Source organism: Cervus canadensis, chromosome 23 (assembly GCF_019320065.1).
Source record: "Cervus canadensis isolate Bull #8, Minnesota chromosome 23, ASM1932006v1, whole genome shotgun sequence".
NCBI lineage: Eukaryota > Metazoa > Chordata > Mammalia > Artiodactyla > Cervidae > Cervus > Cervus canadensis.
Window position 1 is genome coordinate 7,378,033 of NC_057408.1, and position 24,208 is coordinate 7,402,240.

The following is a 24,208-nucleotide window of genomic DNA, read 5'->3' on the forward strand; positions in this document are numbered from 1 at the left end:
TCTCACACAGAATAGCTCATGTTTGTAAGGCTTGTTCCACAGATTTATGAGGTCAGGAAACATCCCTGGATGGGCCACACCAAATGGATGGCATAGTAGATCGTACATACCTGGTGGTTGTATGTGTTAGTAGGTGACGTCTAATCACCTACGGACCATGAGGCCAGCTTTCCCCATGTTCTGAGGAGAGGGCGGTGTCTCTTTAATAGGCCCAGGAATGATACTTCAAATGCAAGCACCAGTGCTGACACTAGTGGATTGTATGATGCCAGGCAAACTGTGCACCTTTTCTAAGGTTTCCTATTTAATAACCTTTAAAGCAAGAAAGTGAAGAAGAACTAAAGAGTCTCTTGATGAAAGTGAAAGGAGAGAGTGAAAATATTGGCTTAAAGCTCAACATGAGAAAACTAAGATCATGGTATCCGGTCCCATCACTTCATGGCAGATAGATGGGGAGACAGTGGAAACATGGGCTGACTTTATTTTTCTGGGCTCCAAAATTACTGCAGATGTTGATTGCAGCAATGAAATTAAAAGATGCCTACTCCTTGGAAGGAAAGTTATGACCAACCGAGACAGCATATTAAAAAGCAGAGACATTACTTTCACAACAAAGGTCCGTCTAGTCAAGGCTATGGTTTTTCCAGTGGTCATGTATGGATGTGAGAGTTGGACTATAAAGAAAGCTGAGTGGCAAAGAATTGATGTTTTTGAACTGTGGTGTTGGAGAAGATTCTTGAAAGTCCCTTGGACTGAAAGGAGATCCAACCAGTCCATCCTAAAGGAGATTAGTCCTGGTGTTCATTGGAAGGACTGATGCTGAAGCTGAAACTCCAATACTTTGGCCACCTGATGCGAAGGGCTGACTCATTGGGAAAGACCCTGATGCTGGGAAAGATTGAGGGCAGGAGGAGAAGGGGCCGACAGAGGATAAGATGGTTGGATGGCATCATCAACTTGATAGGCATGGGTTTGGGTGGACTCTGGGAGTTGGTGATGGACAGGGAGGCCTGGCGTGCTGCGGTTCATGGGGTCGCAAAGAGTCGGACACGACTGAGTGACTGAACTGAACTGAAAGCAGGAAAGAAAATAAATGCTGCCCTACTTTACATGTTGCCTGATTTAGCTATGTCCTTGTGTTTGGGGCAATAAAATGTGACTGACTGTACACTTCAGTTGTTGTTTAGTTGCTAAGTTGTGCACTACTCTTTTGCAACCCCACGGACTGTAGCCCATGGGGCTCTTCTGTCCATGGGATTTCCCAGGCAAGAATACTGAAATGGGTTGCCATTTCCCTCTCCAGGGGATCTTCCCAACTCGGATTCAACCTGAGTCTCCTGCATTAGCATGCAGATTCTTTAATTGAGCCACCAGGAAAGCCCATTTACTTCAATCATTTCAGTTCAGTCGCTCAGTTGTGTCTGACTCTTTGTGACCCCATGGACTGCAGCATGCCAGGCTTCCCTGTCCTTCACCAACTCTCAGAGCTTGCTCAAACTCATGTCCATTGAGTCGGTGATGCCATCCAACCATCTCATCCTCTGTCATCACCTTCTCCTCCCACCTTCAATCTTCCCCAGCATCCTTTCCCAAGGAGTCAGTTCTTCACATCAGGTTACCAAAGTATTGGGAGTTTCAGCTTCACCTTCAGTCCTTCCAGTGAATATTCAGGACTGATTTCCTTTAGGATTGACTAGTTTGATCTCCTTGCAGTCCAAGGGACTCTCAAGAGTCTTCTCCAACACCACAGTTCAAAAGCATCAATTCTTTGGCGCTCAACTTTTTTTATATTCCAGCTCTCACATCCATACATGACTACTGGAAAAACCATAGTTCTGACTAGATGGACCTTTGTTGGCAAAGTAATGTCTCTGCTTTTTAATATGCTGTCTAGGTTGGTCATAGATTTTCTTTCAAGGGGCAAGTGTCTTTTAATTTCATGGCTGAAGTCACCATCTGCAGTGATTTCGGAGCCCAAGAAAATAAAATCTCTCACTGTTTCCATTGTTTTCCCATCTATTTGCCATGAAGTAATACAATAAGTAGCCTTAGATAAACCTGGCACCAGCCCCTGAAAATATATAGAACAAGTTCGCATATCAAGGGTGCATGTTCTAAGTGTTCGAACAAAAACGAAAATCAGAAAAACTTCAACCGTGTGATCTCTCCCAGTTCTCCTGACTGAAGTTTATCGTAAGATGTTGATTCTCAGCATCTGGGTCTGCCAACTAGTTGCTCTAAACCTCTTCTTGACCCCTTTGTAGAGGAAGCCTAGAGGTTAACTCAGAAACAGTATAGTTTCTAGAAGTTGACCTGAGCCAACTGAAAAAAGTCCTGAGATGGTATCAGCATCTTTATTCATTGTTCAGAAAAAGCTCTTTGGTTCAATATTAATTCCTATAGCTCTTACAACTCCCTTTGGGATAAATATTTAATCAACAGAGCAGTTGGCTTTTTACTTCATTATGGAGAATTTTCAATAAAATAAAATAGGGTATTGTAATGAATGACAAACACTGGTGAGTTTTCATTTAAAATCAATAAGTTGAACCAAGGAATTGTTTTGTAACTTATGGGTCATCTCAATTTAATGAACAGTAACTAAAAACATATTATATAAATGCCTGGCATGCAAAAGGGATGCAGAGAAAAAGGCTAGTAATTGCCCCACTAGGCTTTATAATCCTTAAAGAGAAGGCTGCATTTTGCTATTTTTTCTTTGACCAATGCCTGGAATGACACCAAGCAGACAGTGAATAGTCAGTGAATGCTTGCCAGGTTGAATGAATTAATAAGTTGATGTAAAAAGAGTGTTTTCCTTTAGAGAAAAGGATGCAGTACTTTCCTCATCATGGCCACCTCTCAGTGGATGACCCTGACCACAATGGGTTATAAATTATATATATTCTTTTCCTTTCCTTATGCTTATTACAGTGATTCTTAAGTTTGATCTTGTAGTAGAATTACCTGGTGAGTTTACAAAATACAGATTCCTCGGCCCCACTTCCAGTGTTTCTGATTCAGCTGGTTGGTCTGAGGCGCCAAGAATTTGCATTTCAAAGTTTCCCAGGGGATCTGATGCTGCTATTTTGGATACTACAATTTGAGCATCACTGACTTACAGCATCTACCTGCACTGCCCCATGGCAGTTTCCATTTGCTCATCTACCGGTGGGCTTTCCCGATGGCTTAGCAGGTAAAAAAATCCACCTGCGATGCAAGAGACATGGGTTTGATTCCTGGATCAGGAAGATCCCCTGGAGAAGGAAATGGCTACCCACTCCAATATTCTTGTCTGAAAAAATCCCATGGACAGAGTAGCCGGGTGGTGGTGGTGGTTGTCCAGTCGTGCAGTCGTGTCCGACTCTTTGCGACCCCATGGACTGCAGCACGCCAGGCTTTCCTGTCCTTCACCATCTCCCACAACTTGCTCAAACTTATGTCCCTTGAGGCGGTGATGCCATCCAACCATCTCATCCTCTGTCATCACCTTCTCCTCCTGCCCTCAATCTTTCCCAGCATCAGGGTCTTTTCCAATGAGTCAGCTCTTTGCATCAGGTGGCTGAAGTATTGGAACTTCAGCCTCAGCACCAGTCCTTCCAATGAGTATTCAGGATTGCTTCCTTTAGGGTTGACTGGTTGGATCTCCTTGCAGTCCAAGGGAGTCTCAAGTATCTTCTCCAACATCACAGTTCGAAAGCATCAAAAAACCGAGTGGGATAGCTAGTGGAAAAGGGTCACAAAGAGTCAGACAGGACTGAGCAGCTCAGCACAAGCACATCGGCAGGTGAATTCTCCCCTGGAGCACAGATCCTTACATGCAGAAAGCTCCTGACTTCGTAAATGATTCCAGCTGGGCTGTGGGAGTGTCTATCCCTTGCTACTATGGTGCCTTCATGGCTTTGGTGCATAGGGACCCATCACGTGTGAAGGGTAGTGATCCATTTTTTCTGTGGGCCCCTTATTTTTTCTTCTCCCTTCATGTGATGAGGCATTGCCATTAGAGGCCTACCCGGACATAAGTAATTTCTTTGGGAATCTGACTTTGGCTGTCCCCAGTGCTGCCCACATAGCTGTCGCTGTGTGTCTGATTCACTGACGGGTCACACGGGTGGCTGGCAGGTTAATGACCGCGCCTCCTGCTGGGAGAGCCTGCCAGTGGTGTGCACGCTCCACCTTTGTGTGTCATATTTTTGTTCCAATTAAGTCTCCCTGTCTGTGTTTGCTTTAGTTGCAAAATGTCTATTAATTCTGGGTGACTCTGGATACAAATGACAATGCTGGCCGTGGACCTTCTATTCATCTTCTAAAAATATGAAAAATAATCCTTTATTATGGAAACAGTGGATAGGGCAGCCATGTATTTTGATTGGGTGGTTTGTTTGCTTTTCAGTAATAGGACTAGGGCTGTAAGTCCTCATCAACAGCTTCTCATCTGGCTTCCTTTCTCAGCAACAGCATGGATTGTAGAGTAGTATTGTTTTTGTTGTTTTTTTTTATTGAATTATAGTTGATTTACAGTGTTGTGTTAATTTCAGCTATATAGTAAAGTGATTTGGTTATATGTGTGTGTGTGTGTGTGCACACATTCTTTTTTGTATATACACACACACACATTCTTTTTGTATTCTTTTCTACTATGATTTATCATAGGATATTGAATATAGTTCTCTGTTCTATACAGTATGACCTTGTTATTTATTCATCCTCTGTATACAATAGTTTACATCTGCTAATCCCAAACACCCAGTCCTTCCCTCTCCCACCCTCTTTCCCCCTTACTAACCACAAATCTTTTTCTCTTTGTGAGTCTCTCTATGAGTCTGTTTCTGATTCATCAATAGGTTCATTTGTGTCATATGAGTTTTTTAACTTTGGGGGTACAAACATGGGCAAGAGAATATGACTGAGCTAATTGATCTAGTTTTGTCAGTGGGGAAGATTACAACCTTAGACCCGTTACCTGCTTTCTCTTAGCAAAGTTTTTAAGCAGTCTTAGATGAGTCCTGTATTTGAAAGTTTTCATCCTGACATCTTGAGCTACTTAAATCTGCTGATCTTTTTTCTCCTTTGAAAATCTGACTTATTCTTCAAAGAAAAGTTTACTTCTCTCTAAAACTATTGGTGTCTCAGACAGTAAAGACTCTGCCTATAGTGCAGGAGACCTGGGTTCCATCCCTGGGTTGGAACCACTGGAAGATCCACTGGAGAAGGGAATGGTTACACACTCCAGTATTGTTGCCTGGAGACTCCCATGAACAGAGGACCCTGGCAGCCTATAGTCCGTGGGGTCGCAAAGAATCAGACATGACTGAGCAAGTAACACTTCAGTGTCCATTGTGACCGCTCAGGTTTTACTGTCTCAAGCATATGTTTGGCCCTCCATTACCTACTGCTGTGTGATGTCGTGTGTTGTTATTTAGCTTCTTATATGTGTAAATACTGCCACCTCAATTAGATGGCAAACTTACTCTTTCATCTTTTCTTTCAGAATGTAATTATCCTGCATCTACTATGTAAAAGGCACCACAACTGATGTTGGAAGAATACAAAGAAGCAAAATATATGGTCTTGTATTCAGACTTTTCAGAAATTTACGATCTAGTGGTAGAGCCAAGCTGTACACACATTTCCGTCCACACAAATACCATAAAACAGTAACTTACATTCACAGCAGGACATCAATTGAGAGCGACATAGATAGTGCCTGTGTAAGTCTTTGTTGCTCCACTGGGCTTGCACATTGCTTTATAAACAATAGACTCTAAATGCACATTTATTATCTTCATGTATATATAATGTATGTCTTATCTTATTCAACATGTTTATGCAATTTTCTTTTGGGAATGTAGGAGGTGGGCAGACCTATCATCATGAAGCCCAGCATAATTTTCTGTCTCCCTTCCTGCTTCTTCATCAGACCACATCCTATTTGGTCCACTCATCATTCTCAAAGCGTGGTTTTCTTTTTTTGAGAACTACACCTGGCTCTTCTTGTCTGTTGAATCCTTGCTTCATCTTCAGGGCCCATCTCAAGTGTCACACCCTCTGAACAGCCTTCCTAAACATCTAGAAACAGAGATATCCGTTCTCACTTTCCTGTGTTCTCGTAATCGTTTTATATGATTACACTAATCGTACTATTTTTCACTTTCAAGCAATTATAGGAAATTAAATATGGAAATTATATATATATAATTATATAGGCAATTATATATGTTATATATGTATGTGGCAATTATATATATAATTATGGTAGTGGTGACTTAGTTACTAAGTCATGTCCAACTCTTTGTGACCCCATGGACTGTAGCCCACCAGGTTCCTCTGTCCATGGGGTTTCCCAGACAAAAATACTGGAGTAGATTGTCATTTCCTTCTCAGCAGATCTTTCTGACCCAGGGATCAAACCCACATCTCCTCCACTGCAGGCAGTCTCCTGTATTGCAGGTGGAATCTTTACCACTGAGCCAGCAGAGAAACCCTATGTAATTACATAGACTGTTATATATGTATATGGCAATTTTATGTATATATATAATTATAAGACAATACTCTATGTGGTCTCATTGGACTCTGAGTTCCTTAAGGTTGAAGAATCTGTCATTTGTATTAATATCTAGCATTTTGTCAAACAGTTTATCTAGCCCATAATTGACTAGCTCACTATCTTTGTGGAATGAATGTGTGAATTTATTTCTTAAATAAATGTGTGAATAGACATCTAGCCTAAAAGCAATAAATAAGTAAATATTTGTTGGACAAATGAATGGGTAATAAATATGTACAACTGTGCCAAATGCCTTGCTGTAGACTTTAGTCTGATCACATTTTCATATTGTAATGGAAATTTATTTGAAAGTATCCCACCAAGAGCAGTTCAGGGATCAGCTCAAATGTGTGAAATTCATCTCAAACCCAAATGCCTGCTTTTGTTTTGATGCTTTTCAACCTGAATAGAGAGCAAGTAACATCAATCCTGGTTCCAGTTAGTAAGAGGAGCAAAGAATGTAAAATGTAGAACTGTAAGGTGCTAAAAATAGTGATCTGGAAATCAATAGTGTTGGCAGACACTGAGAAATGTGCATAACCTCTCTAGAACATTAAAAATTCCTTAACAAAATAACTTATGAATAGAGTTATGTTTTAGGGGAAAAATAGAGTCTGGTCAGTCAAAAATTAATAATGTGTCATAAGCTTGTTGGTCAAAGTAAATAATACAATGCAACTCAAAATTGGGTAAGTTCTGGTGGCTCTTGGAACTCATTAGAACTCATAAGAAAGGGTTATTAGTTGAGATTGGGAAAGATTATTAGAATATGTATCTGTATACCTTCCCAAAGGGTGTTCTGTTATTACTCTGACCGTACTCTTGAATTTACATGGCATAGGACATGGCAGAATCAAGCTTCCCCACAAAATTGCCCGACTAGTTACATTTCAACCTGGATCCCCTTGCTTTTGCTGTCTCCAGAATAAAGATGGGGTAAACTTCACAGTGTGACCACTTAAAGGCTCTGAACAAAGATGACGTTCAAATCAAGTCTACTGACTTGACGTTGTCTACTGACAATGTAGAAAGCCATTCTGGTGCCCTAAGGAAATACCCACCAGGCTGTAACTTAAAGATTTCTGGGAATCCATGACTTACCTCACTTCATATCTAGCTGTCTTTAGAGAAAGAATTAGTGAAAATGGCCCCTGACTGTGCATTTGTCTTGTGAAGATTTTTCTCAGGTCCATTAATGCATATGACTTGGTAGTGATAATTTGAGGCATCAATTCTGAATGCTACTCTTAAGTCCTAGGGCAGTGAATTATGCCTGTGTACCAGGAAAAGAGTAAGATTTCTCCAATTAAAACTTTACTATATAAAAAAAAAAAAAAACTTTACTATATTCAACTTTAAGAAGGCTTAACAAAACCGATCCAGGCTGAAGAGTTTCCAAAAGAGGATGCAGCTTTTCTGTCATAAATTATTTTGCCAGCTCTATGAAAGCATAAAGTTGTTTCCTTTTCAGTCATTTTCCTGATCAATTCTGTTTCATTTATAGAGTGAAATCTCTTTTCAGGCAGGAAATTTTTGTAACACGATAATTATAGGACATAAAATTTGACTTCAAATGGTTGACATACAGCTGTCTTCTGGAATGCAAGTGCCTTCCTTGTCAAGGGTTGCCCATGCAGTTCAGGGCATGTGGACACACCACATGCCCAGACTGACTGGGTACTACTTTAGAAATCATTTCCGCTCTGGAGTTTTGTTCTTTGGTATTAACTAACTAATTGACATTAATGGTATACATGGCAGAGTTTACCTTGGGGGTAGGAATGGGTGACAACTTACCTTCTGAACATTTTAGGGAAATTTGGAACTCTGCGTCTGGCCTGGTTGGTTTTGGGTGATCAGAATATTCCATTTTATAGGCTAGAATGCATTTGAGCAAGTTATGCATAGACATTTACCAGCTCCTGAAGCTCCATCTGGCCAATTGATTTTCCCCATTGTATTTGTTCTCTTTGTTGAACTTTCTCTTCTCTCTTTAAGCACCCCAGAGAAGTACACATCAAGCTGTGACTTGAAAATTTCAAGGAATTATTATTCCACCTCCTCTTTTAAGAGCTAGCTGCAGTCTCGAATCTTCCACCTAAAAGGATTTTTCTTTATACCCTGTCTTTCTTTTATAAAATAAGCTGATTTTTTCCCCTCATCTTTTACATTTTGAGATGTGTAACTAATGAGACTAGTTTCCCTGTCTCCTTTTTGTTCACAGTCCTTCATATATGATACTTATGGACTAGAATCTTTATTAATTAGTTCATGTTTATAAAGAGTTTACAAGAAAGAATTTTGTGATAATGGGGGAGCACAGAAAACTTGGGGCTTCTGGTGGGAGGAGAACTAATGAATATTAATCCTGAGTGCTTACAGAGTGCCTTTTGTCTTCCAAGTGGTTGAAAGAAGTGCTAATTAATTATAATTCTATAGGATTATGATGAAAACAGTACAGTCAGTGTCCAAGTGTGCCTGAGCGGACATAGAAGCTCAGTTACTGGTTACAGACTACACTGATGCTGTATATCTTGTTCAGAGAACGTGACATCAGATGGTGTCATCAAATGGAAGGATTTGGTGAAGGAAACAGACACATTTGAAGGTATGTGGCCATTACTTGGGATACCGCTATGCATCCTGGGTAACTGTCTCCCTCTGAAGCAGGCAGAGCCGAGAGAAAGCTGGCCAGCCCTGGTGCTTTTTCCCTTCATTCCAGTTGTTGCACGTTTTTCACTGTTTCTGTCATTTGGAGGGCAGCCCACCCGGGAGCTTCTGGAGGGTCTAGGATCACATTCAAGAGTGTTGAGTATCATCTCAATTATGTTCTAATTCACCCTTTTTTTCGGGTATATTTTAAACATCTCTCTTAAATTGATCAGTATACATGGGGCACTTTTTCCGGAGGAGACGGGATCTTATTTATTCTTCCCAGCTCGCCTCATTTCCCCCTACATTCTTCATAATTATTCACTAGACTTGAGAAGACTAATGAGAAGCAAATGAAACAGAATTCTTGAGGAAAGACCAGCTAAGGAGGGAGGCAGAAAGCAAGGCCTCTGTGTTTCTTTGTGATATTCAAAACATAACCATTCCCTAAATAATGCATTTACTGCTAATTCAGTAACGTAGTTCACACTTGAGAAGAGCCTCCTTGACAACACTTGATGTCCATGTTTGTGCTGTTAGAACAGGCCTCCTTTAATGTATATTTGATGACTGGTGTGTGCACGGAGGGCCGAGGCATTATTTGGAATTCTGTGTGTCACTAGACGTTACGTGGTCCTTTCGGTTCAGTTCAGTTCAGTCGCTCAGTCGTGTCCGACTCCTTGTGACCTGTGAATCGCAGTACGCCAGGCCTGCCTGTCCATCACCAGCTCCCGGACGTGGTCCTTTAGTCATGGACAATTAGTAAGCATTGACCCTCACTGTGATTTACATTGTATTTCATGGGCTGCAAATAGCCATTTTCTGTAAGAACAAAAGTGTTTTCTAACAGGCCAGGTCCTCTGAGTAGAGAGAAGATTCGGCTTGATTTTGAGGGCTGGGATGAGATCCTTGAAGACAGAAGTACAATGATGCATGAACTTGTCAGGCGAAAAATATGGTGCCAGCTTATTATTTCCCTGTGATCTGAGGATATCATTCATCATGTATTAAGGAGGGCGATGACTATGTTCATCATGTAGAGTGTTAATAAATTGAAAACACACAGACATCATTAGGCAACTCATCCTTCCATGGGTCAGGCTGACTGTGTCTTGTTGAAGAGGATGGGTTGGTACTGTGAAGAACAGTCATCCTCAGGGAACAGGGAGTATTAGACACTTATCCTGAGAGAGGGCATGGGAGTTTAAGTGATGTATCTTGACCATATCCCTCTTTCCACCCAAAGTGAACATGCTTTGGTAATGCTCAACATTTTGAGATCATATTTGCTTAACTGTGAAATTGGAAAAGAGTCTTTCCTAGAGCATATGCAGAAAACCTGTGTTGTTCTATTACTCTCACCCTAATGCAAAGATAAAAAGAAGAGTGACTCTCCCTGACCCTTAAAGTGGTTTAAAAAAAAAAAAAAAAAAAAGATTCCTGCTTTACAGCCTGCTGTCCAGATGGTGGTTATCAACTTCCCTCAGTGCTGCTAAGAGTGATATAGCTGACTGGTTGATGGTCTGCAGATTCTTACCTAGCTTGCTTTGAGCTTTTACATTCTCTGTGTCCTTCTGATGGAAATAAATACGTAAGCATGATAAAGGGGTAGATAGCCCTGTAGCTTTTTACTCGTTGTCTCCTTTGCAACTTGTATGTTTGTAAATGTCATATGGTATCTTGTAAACTTAGATCAAAATTTTAAAAATGTTTTACAGTTTGAGACCATTAATGACAGTGGCCTTGTGTAGAAATCTACCTAAGTAGATTCATTGCAATTTAAAACAGTCTAACAATTATTATTTTATTTAATGAACTACTTGGTGATTCTGTGTGTGGTTGCACTTTCTGCCAAAATTTCCTCTTACTTTGAAAGGGATACCTTAATTGAGAATTGCCTCAGTCCTTGAAAAATCACCATGTTGTATTTTTTCTTGATTTCTCCTACTAGATTGCTAACCTTGATTACTGTGGTTCTATCTAAATATCACTCGCCATAGTTTTTTTTTTTTTTTTTAGGAACTTTTGGTGATGTAAGTGCTACTCCTGAGGGTGATGGTTTATTAGTAGCAATCGGTTCTTTTTCTGCGTTATTGCTGTCATTAATTGGGATTGGGACTGACCTGTCTGATTCTTTCCTGCAGTCGGTGTTTTTTTTATGGACAAGAGTCGAGAGAAGCTTTACACCTTAACTTTGAAAATTAAGAGGTTTTCTGGGGTAAACATGAGATAATTCTACTAGAAACATAGCAAAATAAAGAATGAGAGTGCGATGGCATGATGTGAACCCGAGAAGAGATAAATGTGCAACAGGGATGTTATTAGTTGTCCAGATCAAAGAGGAATATTTGTCTTTAAGACTCAAGTCAAATGCACCAAGAAGCTGATCATACTCCGATTACTTCCTTGATGTTGATTTTCTGAGTATCTCCAAACATTCATGTCCTCATTTGTAAGAACTTACTAAGGGAGAAATGTTCTTTAATGGTTTCAAATTTGTATATTCTCTTAAAGTTAGGTTGAACAAAGAACTCTTCAGGACCTAAACTCCTTCTTTTCTTCTGTTCTGTCATCTTCTACCATTTATTTATACAATACATTATCAGTATACAGCTTGTGGAAGGAATGGATGAATAAATGAATGAATGGTTAGGTATGAAGGCAAGCATTTCAAAATTCTCTCCAAAGTAAAAAATGCACATTTCTAGTAAAGATATTTCTTTATTTCTAATCTAGTAGTGTATTCTCTTTTCAGCTTCTCTCTCCAGATCATTTATACCAAATTTACTAGGACCTACATTTCTGTGGAGGCCATAGTCAGAAAGCAATAAGACAAATTAAAAGAAAATCATTTTAGTGTAATTTGTCTCTTGCTTTATTCTGTTCAACTCTAGCTTCTGGATTTGCATACTCTCAGTGTGGTTAAGATTTAAATCCAACAGACTCATTTAGGCAAAAGTTGTATACCCTTGTAAATCTCTGTCTTTGGGGGGAAATAAATGTTAATAAAACTTCTGTCTTACAAAAATATATTGTTTGTCTCCAAGGCTTATAAAAAGTACATAAACCACTTAGGATTTATTATAAATTACATAGTCACAAACCATATATGACTTTATAAATAATATGCAAATATATCATGCATATAGTTTAGGTCTGTGTGCCAAAAAATTAGACATTTTAAAAGACATCTGAGATTAGATTTAATGTCAGTTTATATTGATAAGTAGTTAGAAGATACTTTAATTTGTATTTTTAAAAATTTTTACCATGGTAAAAGCCTTTAAAAGAGAAATTAGGTTTTGACTTTTCTTAGGGAACATCTCTAAAAACAAATTTGCAGAAATCAGGATGCATAAAGAATTATGAATTGAAATTTTGAACTTTATACTAGAAATATGAGATGTCTTTTTATGAGCCCCTCTCAGCAATGAAAATTTCAAGTATGGACCATAAGACAACTGGAGCCTTCAAATTAATTTATATGCAATTACTCCCCAGGTTCTCAGACACTCAGTTTGGCTAAAAAAGTTGACTGCACAGTGATGTTGTTTGGATGTGTAATTTGTTATTTAATATCTCTTCTGAAGCATCAGGCATCCACAGTTTCCAGAGAACTCTGGATTTACTATGTCATGTGATTCTAGTAAAAATACAGTTTCATATCCAAATCCTTCCTCAGGGTAACTGATCATTGTATTAAGAACTGGATTTCCTTTTATTTCCCAAACTATTGTAAATTTTGTACTAAGTTTGTAAAATGTTCTGTAAGGAGCCCCTTCCATTTGAAATGTCCAAATTCTCTTTAAAGGGTTCAGTTCAGTTCAGTCGCTCAGTCGTGTCCGACTCTTTGCAACCCCATGAACCGCAGCACGCCAGGTCTCCCTGTCCATCACCAGCTCCAGGAGTTTACCCAAACTCATGTCCCTTGAGTCAGTGATGCCATCCAACCTTTAAAGGGTAGACACAATTATTTTGGGGAGTTTGAGAGCTCTTATTTGTTTTCATCGGGTTGTGTTATAATGCTCTTGTAAACTTTATGAGAGAGATCTAAAAACAGCTCATCTTTGTTCATTAAGGTCAAATGAATGTCTTGGGATCTAGCCCCAAAGACAATTCTGAGTTCTCATTGGCACAAAGCATTTCTTATTACAGAGAGAAATGTTTTGGTTCATTATTTCAGGAAAGGGTGCCAGAAAGATACAGTTGATTTAAAACAGCAGTTCACACATTTCCTGGGCTGTTGGAATGTGTTGTACATTTCATTTGCCTTGAACAGCCTCACCTATAGAATATAGCTATAGAAGAGGAAACACACACATTGGCAAGCAATAATATAGTGCATGTAGTTTTAAGTGGTGAGACTATTCAAGGGAAATGATTCTATTGTGAATAAGAGTGGTCTATAGACAATGCTAATCAGCCAAAGTTATCACAGTAACTTGTGTATATATAAACCTCTACACATTTGCAAAATATCAATTGGAACTGTATGAAATTGATATTCAGCTGTTTTTTTTTTCTTGACTTGCAAAACTGGAATTTCATGTAGTTCAGTCTAACACTTCCACATTTATTATTCCTCTTTGAAAGGCCGCCTGCCATGGTCGGAAGCACATTGGATTTAGAGTCATTGGCTTGGGTTCATGTCCCAACAATGTCACCTGTGTGCTGGGCGACCTTTACAAATCCTTCAGAGATTGAACAGTGACATGCGGGAACAAAGAGAAATCTAATTCATAAGATATTTAGCAGTGTTTTGACTAATAGTTACTAGATAGCCTTTTCCACAGTCATATGAAGGCAAGCAGTCTTATAATACCTACAAAAGGCTAACAGACAATTCACATATGAGTAATTATGAATACTGTTTCTGATCACCAATAGGACATTGTCAGGTTGGAAGGGCAGGCACCGTTATCCTCATTGTATAGTTGGAGAAAATGAAACAGAAATTCAGTAAAAGTGGCTTAGATGATTCAGTGACTCAGAAATAGAGTCTGAGTCTCTAGATGCTGTTGCCCTTTTAAGGGTACCATCTCATGACTGTCTCTGTGTTAGCTGGCTAGACATTCTTCTCTGATGGATTATAGAAGAGTTACTGAGACATCTCAGTTAGTCTAGAACACTGCAACTTTGCCTTGTAAAGACATCAAGATGTGGGTTACCTGAAAACTGTTCCTTTCAAAATCTGTTTTCCCTCAAAAAATGCAGTAGTTACCAAACACTGGAAGAAATAAAGATGAATGTCAGCAGGATAGATAAGTAAGCTGGTTCATCTAGGCAACAGAGTGTTATTCAGCACTAAAAAGAGATGAGCTGTCAATCCATGAAGGCATGGAGGAAACTGAGATGCATATGACTAAGTGAAAGAAGCCAGTCTAAAAAATGCTACATACCCTGTGAGTCCAACTGTATTACATTCTGGAAAAGATAAAACTGGAGACAGTAAAAGGATTAATGATGGCCAGGAGCTGGGGTAGGCATGAAAAGGCAGAGCACAGAAGATTTTTAAGGCAGTGAAACTACTCTATATGGTACTATAATGGTAGGTAGATGTCATTTTGGGGCTTCCCTCTTGGCTCAATGGTAAACAATCTGGCTGCATGTACAGGAGATGCAGGTTTGACTCCTGGTCCAGGAAGATCCTCTGGAGAAGGAAATGACAACCCACTCCAGTATGCTTGCCTGGGAAACCCCTGGACAGGGGAGCCGGCGGGCTGCAGTCCATGGGGTCGCAAAGAGTTGGACACGACTTAGTGACTGAATAGCAATAGCAACATGTCATTATAAATTTGTTCAAACCCAGAGAATGCTCAGCCTTGAGAGTGAACCCTAAGGTAAACTATGGACTTTGGGTGACAATGATGTTTCAGTGTAGGTTCATCAGTTACAACAAGTATGCCACTGTTGTGGGGAATGTTGACAATGAAGGAAGATGTTATGAGTGGGGAGAAGAGAAATATGAGACATACCTGTACCCTTCACTCAATTTTGCTATGAACATAAAAGTTCTCTTCATGATAAAATCAATTAAAAATGAAAATGCTATTGAAAGTTTGAGGCTTTTTCCATGTAAGTAAAGCCTTCAACATTACAGTCACAAGAGCCACCTTGAAGGGTAGTTGCTGTCATTCCTGTTCCTTTCTGACTGTGAAATAGACTCAAAGAGGCTGGAAGTTACCTTCCTTGAAGGCTCATAGATGGGAGTGGAACAGCTTAGAGGAAAGCCCATCCATCCTGTTCAGAAGTCTGTGCTTCTACTCCTTAAAACAGTATTCATCCTGGACTTCAAAAAGCTCATAATGCTAGACGGTTGACTTGAGCAATCAAAATACATACACACGAAAGAGAATCGTATTCTGCAGTTACAGATAAGGCAGATGAGCAAGATCGAAGCTGAACATGGTGAAATTCAATGTATAATATTGGATGATAGAGCAATTGTGGAGTTGGATAGAGAATACCATACGATTTTCTTGTAGGCAGCTTTCAGAAAATGTCTCAGCTTTAATCTAACTATACTTCAAGCCCCCTGCACCTATTTAAATTGTATTTTGACGAGTGCTAGGCTATTTTCTAAAAGTATAAAGCCTGTTTATTTTGGGATTTCTATATGACCCCTCCCATGCTTACCTACTTACAAGTTTCCTTTATAATCTGAGCATAAAATTTCCTTTATAAATTTGTGAAGCTATTCCAATTTGCATGCTGTGCTCAAGGATATCATCAGGATTGCTTTAAGGAAATTCCTGTGGATCTCTTTGGAATGAATTCCCACTTTTGTTCAATTTTACTATCTCTCCGTGCCACGATTGTGAAAGAACACGGCACCTCTCAGGAGGTCTCCATAATGAGATTATTGTTGTATAGTCACTAAGTCGTGTCTGACTCTTTTGCAGTCCCATGGACTGTAGCCTGCCAGGCTCCTCTGTCTATGGGGTTTCCCAGGCAAGAATACTGGAGTGGGTTGCCGTTTCCTTCCACAGGGTGTCTTCATGACCCAGGCATCAATCACACGTCTCCTGCATCTCCTGCATTGCAAGTGGATTCTTTACCACTGAGCCCCCCAGGAAGCCCCTCCATCATGCTGCCCCTTCTTTACTTTTGAGTTGTTGGTCCTGTGTGGAAGACGTCTTGGTCCAGCTTTGGCATGGGTAGAGGATGTTAGACCCTGCATGAAATAAAGGCAAGTTACTCTGAAACTCTCAATACCTGGGGCAACCAGGACTCTCTGGACCCAAGAGTAGAGCCTTGCCTAGTTTCCCATTCTTGTTAATGGGAAGATGTTCCCAAGGCCTTTAGACATTTTCCCTTAGTAAGAATTCATTCAAGGAGGGGTCTGCCTGCTGACTTGAGGCTGCCTCTGGCCATGCTCATTAGCTATGGGAATTTTCTTTCTACCGTTGATGACGAATGTGGAAGTACTTAATATTGTGCATCCGGCATCTGACTGCCTCGTGCTGAATCCAGATTCTTCCACATGTTGGCTAAACGACCACAGGCAACTCTCTGGGCACCTGTGTCTCCATCTGTAACTTGGAGATACTAGCCTACCTACTTGATAGGAATTTCATGAAACTAAATGGATTCAGAGATGAAAAATGCTTACAACATTGAGCCTATTTGTCCAACCTAGCTGACTAACCATTCACAATTGAACACTTATTCTGTAGCTGCATCAACCCCTAAATAGTCGTGCATTCAGCCTCAGCTCAGGGTGTCCTCTTAGCTTGTAATTCCCTCCTCCACCTCCACCTGTTGAAGGCTTACTCATATTTCAAGAGTCAACTCAAATACCACTTGTCCCTTGAAGTACTTCCTTTTCTGTGCACCTCAAGCTCTTTTCCTATAATGGCACTCATACTTTAATGCATTGTATAGTGGCACTTATGTATACCTAAGTAGGCATATAAATGTACGTAATTACACCTGTGTGTGTCTAAGTAAGGATTATGGGTGTGTGTGTCTGTGTGTGTCATGACTGTGTTTGTGTAGGTGTGTGTATTGATTCATATACTAATTTATTTAGCAGTCATTCATTACATGCCTATCAAGCGCAGTTCATCCTGTTAAACAGGGAATACAAGGTACATAGCCCCTGACCTCAAGAATCAAGCAATATACAAGGACGACTTTTTTTTTTTTTTAAAGAGGCAATATATGCTCTGATAAATGTTGAAATAATTTGGATGAGATACAAGGAGCTTCTATTATTGTATATACACACATATAAATGTGTATATTTATAGAGACATATGTATTTGCAAATATGCAACTGAAATTTGATGAAAAGCCATCTTTCTAAGATCATTTTCAGAAATAAATTTTATTTCAGAACCAGTCACAGCAGTAGGCTTTAAATAATGTATCAGGGAGTCATTTTTACATATTCTAACCGAACCAAGCACTGTGCCCCAGGGTTTTCACCCCTGAGTACTACATGCTTCACAATTTAAATTTGCTGGCTTTCTCATTCTGATGGCATCTCCAGCTTTCTGGCTCCCTCCTAAACTTTTCATACTCCTTTGCTAGGCTCTGTTGACTGAAAATATTCTCTATAACCATTACCATTGCATTTCTTCAGCAGAATCTTTTTATTCTTTTGCATTCAGTAGAATCACTTCATGTCCCCAGTGTGTCCTAGAATACAACTTGTCAAATATAATTTTAGAAGACCTGATCCATCCAAGTTTAACATAACAGAATGGCATTGTTACAAAGTATTTATGCATAGATGATTAAATGTATACTTTTTGAGTAAGCTCTGTAATAGACTGATTTTACCGATGCTGCTTTATTGGACACTTAGCATCTCCTTTGCCTTCAGGAGGTCTTGGCAGGAAAGTTGAGTTTGTTTAAGGTTTCATAATTTCTTTTTCATGAAAGATCATTGCCTTTGTTTCTCTGCTTCAAAATGGTATATCTACATTAAGCAGATGATTTAGTATGGAAACTGGACAAAGAACTGAAAATCATTCACTAAAGAGCTTACTCTTGAAAAAGTATGCAGACCTCATAGTTGTTAAGAGGTTATTTCTAGCCTGACTCTTTATATTAAAAAAAAAAAAAAAAACAGCCAACAATTATTTTAGTGCAAACTGAATCTTTTATGTTTTTTGTAGCCATGTCTAAATGATTGACATTAATTGATATAAATAGCATGCATGATATGATTATATTCTATAAAATTACTTTGTTCTTTCTTTCTCTTTCTATTTATCATCTGTTCTGATTGTAAATATGAGTAGAGAGATTTATTTTTGTCAAATGACAATAGAAACTATTTTTTGGTATTAGCATATGGGTAATTATTTTAGATCTCTACTTGACCCTCTATTCTGATAGTTCTTTTATATATATCAAATGTTATTTTTGTTTGTTTATTCTAACAGAATTTAGTCTGTTGTAGATCCGTTTGGAGTCTGTACTTAATTTGCCTCAAAGGAAATAAAAAATGCTCCTGTATAACTTACTAATGTAGACTAGAGGCATAGCTTTAACACTTGTAGCATCTGGTTTTGATGCAATCCTGCAGAATGTGTTTGCGAGTTTCAGTGTATTTTCTCTTCAGAACATCACTCTGTTACATTACAATCATATAAAATGTGCTGGATATTTATGTACAGACATGCATAGTGTTTGGGAGGAAGATGCTCCTCAAATAGAATGATTTGTCTTTACACACACGTGCATATCTGCGCTTAAAAATAGCCATTTGTGTTTATCACATACCTTTCCTCTGTTAGATACTTGAAGATACAATTTCCTCCTTTTTCAATCCTTTCCCCTGACTTGAAATGGATTTGAAATGAGACTTTAATAGGACTTCTCTTTTCCTTGACTCAAAGCATTCCCTTGCTTTTAGCCATTTTTATTCCCCATTCCATTGACTTGCTGGTCAGTGAGCGCAGAATTCTCTTTGCCTTCTTGGCTCTCAAATGGCCAGAGCAGGTGGGTCAGCTAGTCTCTGTCTTCCCAGTCCAGCAGAACTCTCCTTCCATTGTCTTTAGTGGGAGAACAGAGCAATGAATGATCTGCACAGGTAGCTGTGAAAAACAAGAACAGACTCGTTCCCCGGCATTTCCAATGAAATCACAAGTGTCCCACAAGGTGGAGGATAATTTGCATGTTGTGGCCACAGGAGCCTGTATGACTTACAGGCCTTTGGGGAATTCTGTCTTCATTTTTATTAACTTTAATTATAGGAGCACTATAAAATTTTCTCATTCTGTGTTGCGTGAAAAATGCAGAAGTTAATTGTTCCTGACATTTAATTGGTTTATGCTTCTCTCTAACAAAATCTTGGGCTGCAAGAGACGGGAAACTAGTTGGCATGTTTCTGTGATTGCTGAGGATTATATACCAAGAAATTAGTCTTTTTGTTAGTTCTAAGCAGTGAATGACAAATGCAGTTTCAGAAGTGTGGAGAGAGAAATAAAATCTGTGCATCTACATCCTACATATGCTAAAAGACTGACAAGGGCTTCCCCAAATGCTTTGTCTGACTTTGCCAGGATTGCTGTGGTTTTCCCATCATCATTGTCCAAGTTTAAAAATGACATATTTTTATACATTCGAGGATGTGTCTGGTTGTTTACAGCCCTGTAACAAGCCATCTGGACCCTTCATAACCTTTTCATACATTTTTTCAAATATATGAACAAAAAATCTGGCGTAAAGAAGCATAAGGTGCCTGGCCGTTCCCAATTATAATATGTGATGGCTTGAGGAAGTTGGATTTCAGCGTGGCACACTGCCTCTGATTTTAGGAGTGGTGAGATATTCTGGAAAGCATCCATCTACTGTGAGGTATTCTGGGCTTCAAGGGAGAAGATGATCAGCAAACTGATGCTAATTTCCATTTGACACGCAAGTATGGAGCATGTACCATATGCAGGACCAAGTGCCAACGTCATGGGGTGTGCCAAGGTGAAGGTGGCAGGCTCCTGGCCATCACAGAGTTTGTGATCTAGACGGAGGGATGTCCTTGGAGATGGTAACTCAGCGCAAGGCACACTGGTGAGTCCATGAACTTGAGGGAACAGAGAGGGACAGAGGACTGAGAACTTCCAGAGAGAAGTGTTTAGGGACCTTGTATCCTCTGGCCACCTTGGGAGACAGAACTGCACCAGCAGAGTGGGGTCAGCTCTCAGAAATGGGGAACCTGGCATGAAAACAAGCATCTTTGTCTGCATCTTCTATCCTTAGCTCTTCCCTCCCAGATTTGACAGGGCCCCAGGAAACCGATGAAGGAAATGGTTGAGGCAGTCTGAGTACTGGTTGGAAGAGAATTTCCAGACCCAGAGCATTTCGGAAGGGAGTAAGTTTATTAGGAACAAAGAGCAGAGATACTGTGGGCACTGCGAGTGCAGTGGGCTGACCTGAGAGTGGACAGTCTTTACGGGTTAGTAGCCCAAGACAAAGAGCATTCCTGCTGGAATGTTGGCATTAGGTGATTGGTTAGGGCACGATGGGGTGACTACTGGAGTTGGCATCTTTGCCTAATTTGGAGTCAGGAAGCCTGTGAGTGATGATGGGTGGTGGTGGGGAGTTGGCAGTGTTACAAAGGAGGTCAGTCAGCTATGGAGGTGACCTTAATTCTGGGCTCTGCTTCTGTAGCCTTGGGGCAGGACTCAATGGAAATTATGAACAAACCCAAAAGGTTAGATGCTGTTCTTTTGTCCACTTGTCCCAGGTTGTTTAAAAACAAATGGTCAGCAGCTTGTCCAAGTCTATTTCATTTATTTTATTTATTAAGTACTCCTCGAATTAGCAATCATAACCCTACAAAGTGAAGGAAGAAGAGAAAAACCCTAAATCTGTTACTTAGAAAAAACCCTAAATCTGTCTGCCATTCTTTACTTAGAAAGCACGAAAAGGCCCCTTCTCCTCAGAAAGTAGTTTTTCTCCATTTGTACCTTGTGGGAGTCATTAGATCTCATAAGTAAAACAAATAATACTCCTGGAATGCATGCTTCAGGCAGAGATGGTGGAGATGATTTCACCAGTCCAAGTCCTGTCTCTGGGGCCGGAGCAGGCTGGGTGGCCTCACTTGGCTTAGAAAGAGCAAAGGTTTGGCTGGCTGAGTAGAACAAGGAGAAACATGGACAGTCATCTGGGAGGCCATTTCCAGATGGAGTGATGATGCCTGAAGCAGGAGGCAGGTCCTGGTTTCGGTCCGGTTAGTGAGGACAGGAGGCTGAGCCAAAGCATCAGGAGGAAGATGTCAGCTAGATCAGGCATCATGGTCTAGAGGTGGGAGTCACGAGGAACAGCACAGAGCGAGGCCCAGAACTGGCACGTGACCTAGGAAACCGCGTCCCCAGAGGCCAGGCGGAGCCCTGGGATGTTACTCTGCAGTCCTCCCAGGCTGTGCTTGTCACGGGGTGTGGGCTGTTTACAGATAACAGCGCCAGGCAGGCAACAGCACCCTTATTCTTAAACAGTTTAGGATCTAGATGAGCATTTCTTAAGAGTACGGTCCATGGTCCCTCTGCATTAGGATACCAAGCTGCTTGTTAAGAGTGCCCATCTCCAGGTCTGACCATCTACCTTGAAATGTTGGACCACCTTCCTGGATGAATCTTAAGGATTCCCCAAGTTTGAATCTCTCATTTATAGATCATCTGATGAATGCATGATGATCAATGACCCAGATAGGGTCAGAGCTGGGACATAAGAAGTGATTGGATCAGAAAGTGCTTCAGTAGGAATTCAAGAGAAACCAAGATGAATTTGAGCTGAAGAGGTCAGAGCACAGTTTGAAAGATGTGAAGGATTTTATTCAGGGAAGAAGTAAGAACATTCTTGATGGGAGAAAAGGCCTAAATGAAGATGCTTAGGGAAAGTACCCATGGCTTAGTGGAGAATGCCATGAACTTTGAAGTAGTAATCTCACTCTAGCGATTTGTATGCCCTTTGACAACCATCTGAATCCCCATTTGCTCATTTGGAAAATGGGGCTGAGAAGAGCTATTTCCAAGGTTGTCATAAGAATTAAATGTAACTTGAAAACCGTTTAGCTCTTAGTACTCAATATTTGTAATTCCCCCCATACCCAGGGCTAATATTCAGTGAATCTATGTTTCACCATGGCATAGTTATACTTGCCTGCATTTGAAAAGCAAAATATCAGTGATTCCCTAAAGGTGAGGCTCAGCATGCCAAGACAAAGTGGATACAAATTAGGCTTGAAGAAGATTGGGGTAAGGAGGGAGGGGGTTGAAATCTGGTATGAGCAGAATAAGGATGACGTGCTTAAAGACTCTGACTGAGATCAGTTCATAGTCAGTGCTGCAGACTTGCAAGCCCAGAGCTCAGGACCCTGATGTTGCCACACTTAACGAGTTGTGTTTTCATCATTTTGATTAGTGACTCTCTACAGTCCAAGGGAGAGGCCTCTGATGTTAGTGCTATGATGTGATCTAAGAGGAAAAAACGTAATAGTTATTCAAACAGTGCTGTTTGTGTATTGCAAATTCCATGCTCTTGTGGGCTACCCCATTTTTTTTTTTTTCAATTTAAATGCTGACGCAGATCCCCTATTAGAGAGAAAGGGAGAAAGCAGACATTCCCTTCAGGAACAGTGTAGTAGAGTATTCCAAGTGCCTGGATGTACAAAGTGGGAAAAGGGGCTGACGATGCGTGGTTGTCCTGTTGGGGACGCGCATGGTGTGTGAAGGGGTGTGGGGCAGGTTTCCTTCCTGTTCATAACAAGCCCTGAAGAGTGACTCTTGCATCTCTCTTCCTTTGGAGGTTCCCTCCCTACAAGTGAGAACAGGGGAGGTTCGCAGAGTCCCAGGGCCCTAGTTCCCTTTATTGTAATCCCGGCCCCAACTACCAGCCACAAGGCTGCTGCCTCCAGCTCAGCCTTGTAAGACTTTTGTGTTTTGTCTTGAGGGCTGGTGTCTTTTTTTGGCACAGAGCATGGCATCCACTGAGTGTCTCTGGAACAACCTTGACAGAGGGAAGGGAATCAGTGGGTCTTGGCAGTTGGGGCTTTATTGAATTTGCCTTGAATAGTTACCGAGTAGTTCTGGCAGCAGCAGCATTCTCGATGAATCCCCCGGATTGATGATCGCATGTGTTTGCCAAGAACAGGAGAGGGAGATCAACAGAGTGATCAGGTTTTCTGTTTAACCTTGCGGTGTTCCTTTCTTCAACTCTAACCTGCCCCATGTTCTCCCCCTGCCAACTTCTTGTCTTGACCTCACACTAACCCCCGATTGTCCAGGGACCCAAGGGTGTCCCATGAGACCCTGCCATCCATAGTAGGGCCAGGTGTTCAAGACCATTCTGAAATACCTTCTCCCCCACAAATCTTAACAAATTTGTCTCATCACAACTTTTTTTTTAATTACAAAAAACTTTGGAAAACAGCAAAATAGAAAAACCTTCATCAACATATTTATGACACTCTTATTTCCATCTTCATTTTTCTTTGCAAGATGAAACCGAAGTAAGAAATAAACAAAAATAAGAAAGACTGAATGAATGAATGTATAGACTGACCCAAATGACAAACACATATTTGCTATCATCTCCTTGAGGTCTAACTAAGTGATGGATTGGCTAATCTGAGGAAAAAAAGATCACAGCATGATGGCTGGTAATATCTTAATGTATTTTCTCTAAAAGATGAAGAAATGATGCAGAGTCTTGTGATAATATCCTATTATGTAGCGATAGTCTGCCTGTTATTGGAACTTCTCTCCTTGATAATGCATCAGAACTGTCTCCTCGGTGGTGTTGGTTTCAATGTCCAGAACATGACCCAGAGTGGCGACCGTCCCCTTTGCTCTCTGACTTCCTCTTCACACTTCACCTGGAAGACGGTGCTTGGGAAGGCTGTGAATAGTCCTGCGGTAGCGATAGAGGCCCAGCCTGAAATGAGGGTTCTGGTCAGATTGCTCGCATAGGTTGGCACAGAGGTTCTCAGCAGAGGCATAATCCAGACAAGTGCTGTGTGCAAATGGAGGAGAACAGCTGGGGCCTGGGGAGAAG

The 24,208-nt window shown here is 40.5% G+C and overlaps 1 protein-coding gene across 4 annotated transcripts in view; it reads left to right on the top strand.

Annotated features, from left to right (window-relative positions):
- DCC (DCC netrin 1 receptor) overlaps positions 1-24,208 on the top strand; it is a 1,219,152-nt gene that overhangs the window by 55,573 nt on the left and 1,139,371 nt on the right. The gene's annotated exons all lie outside the window — the stretch shown is intronic.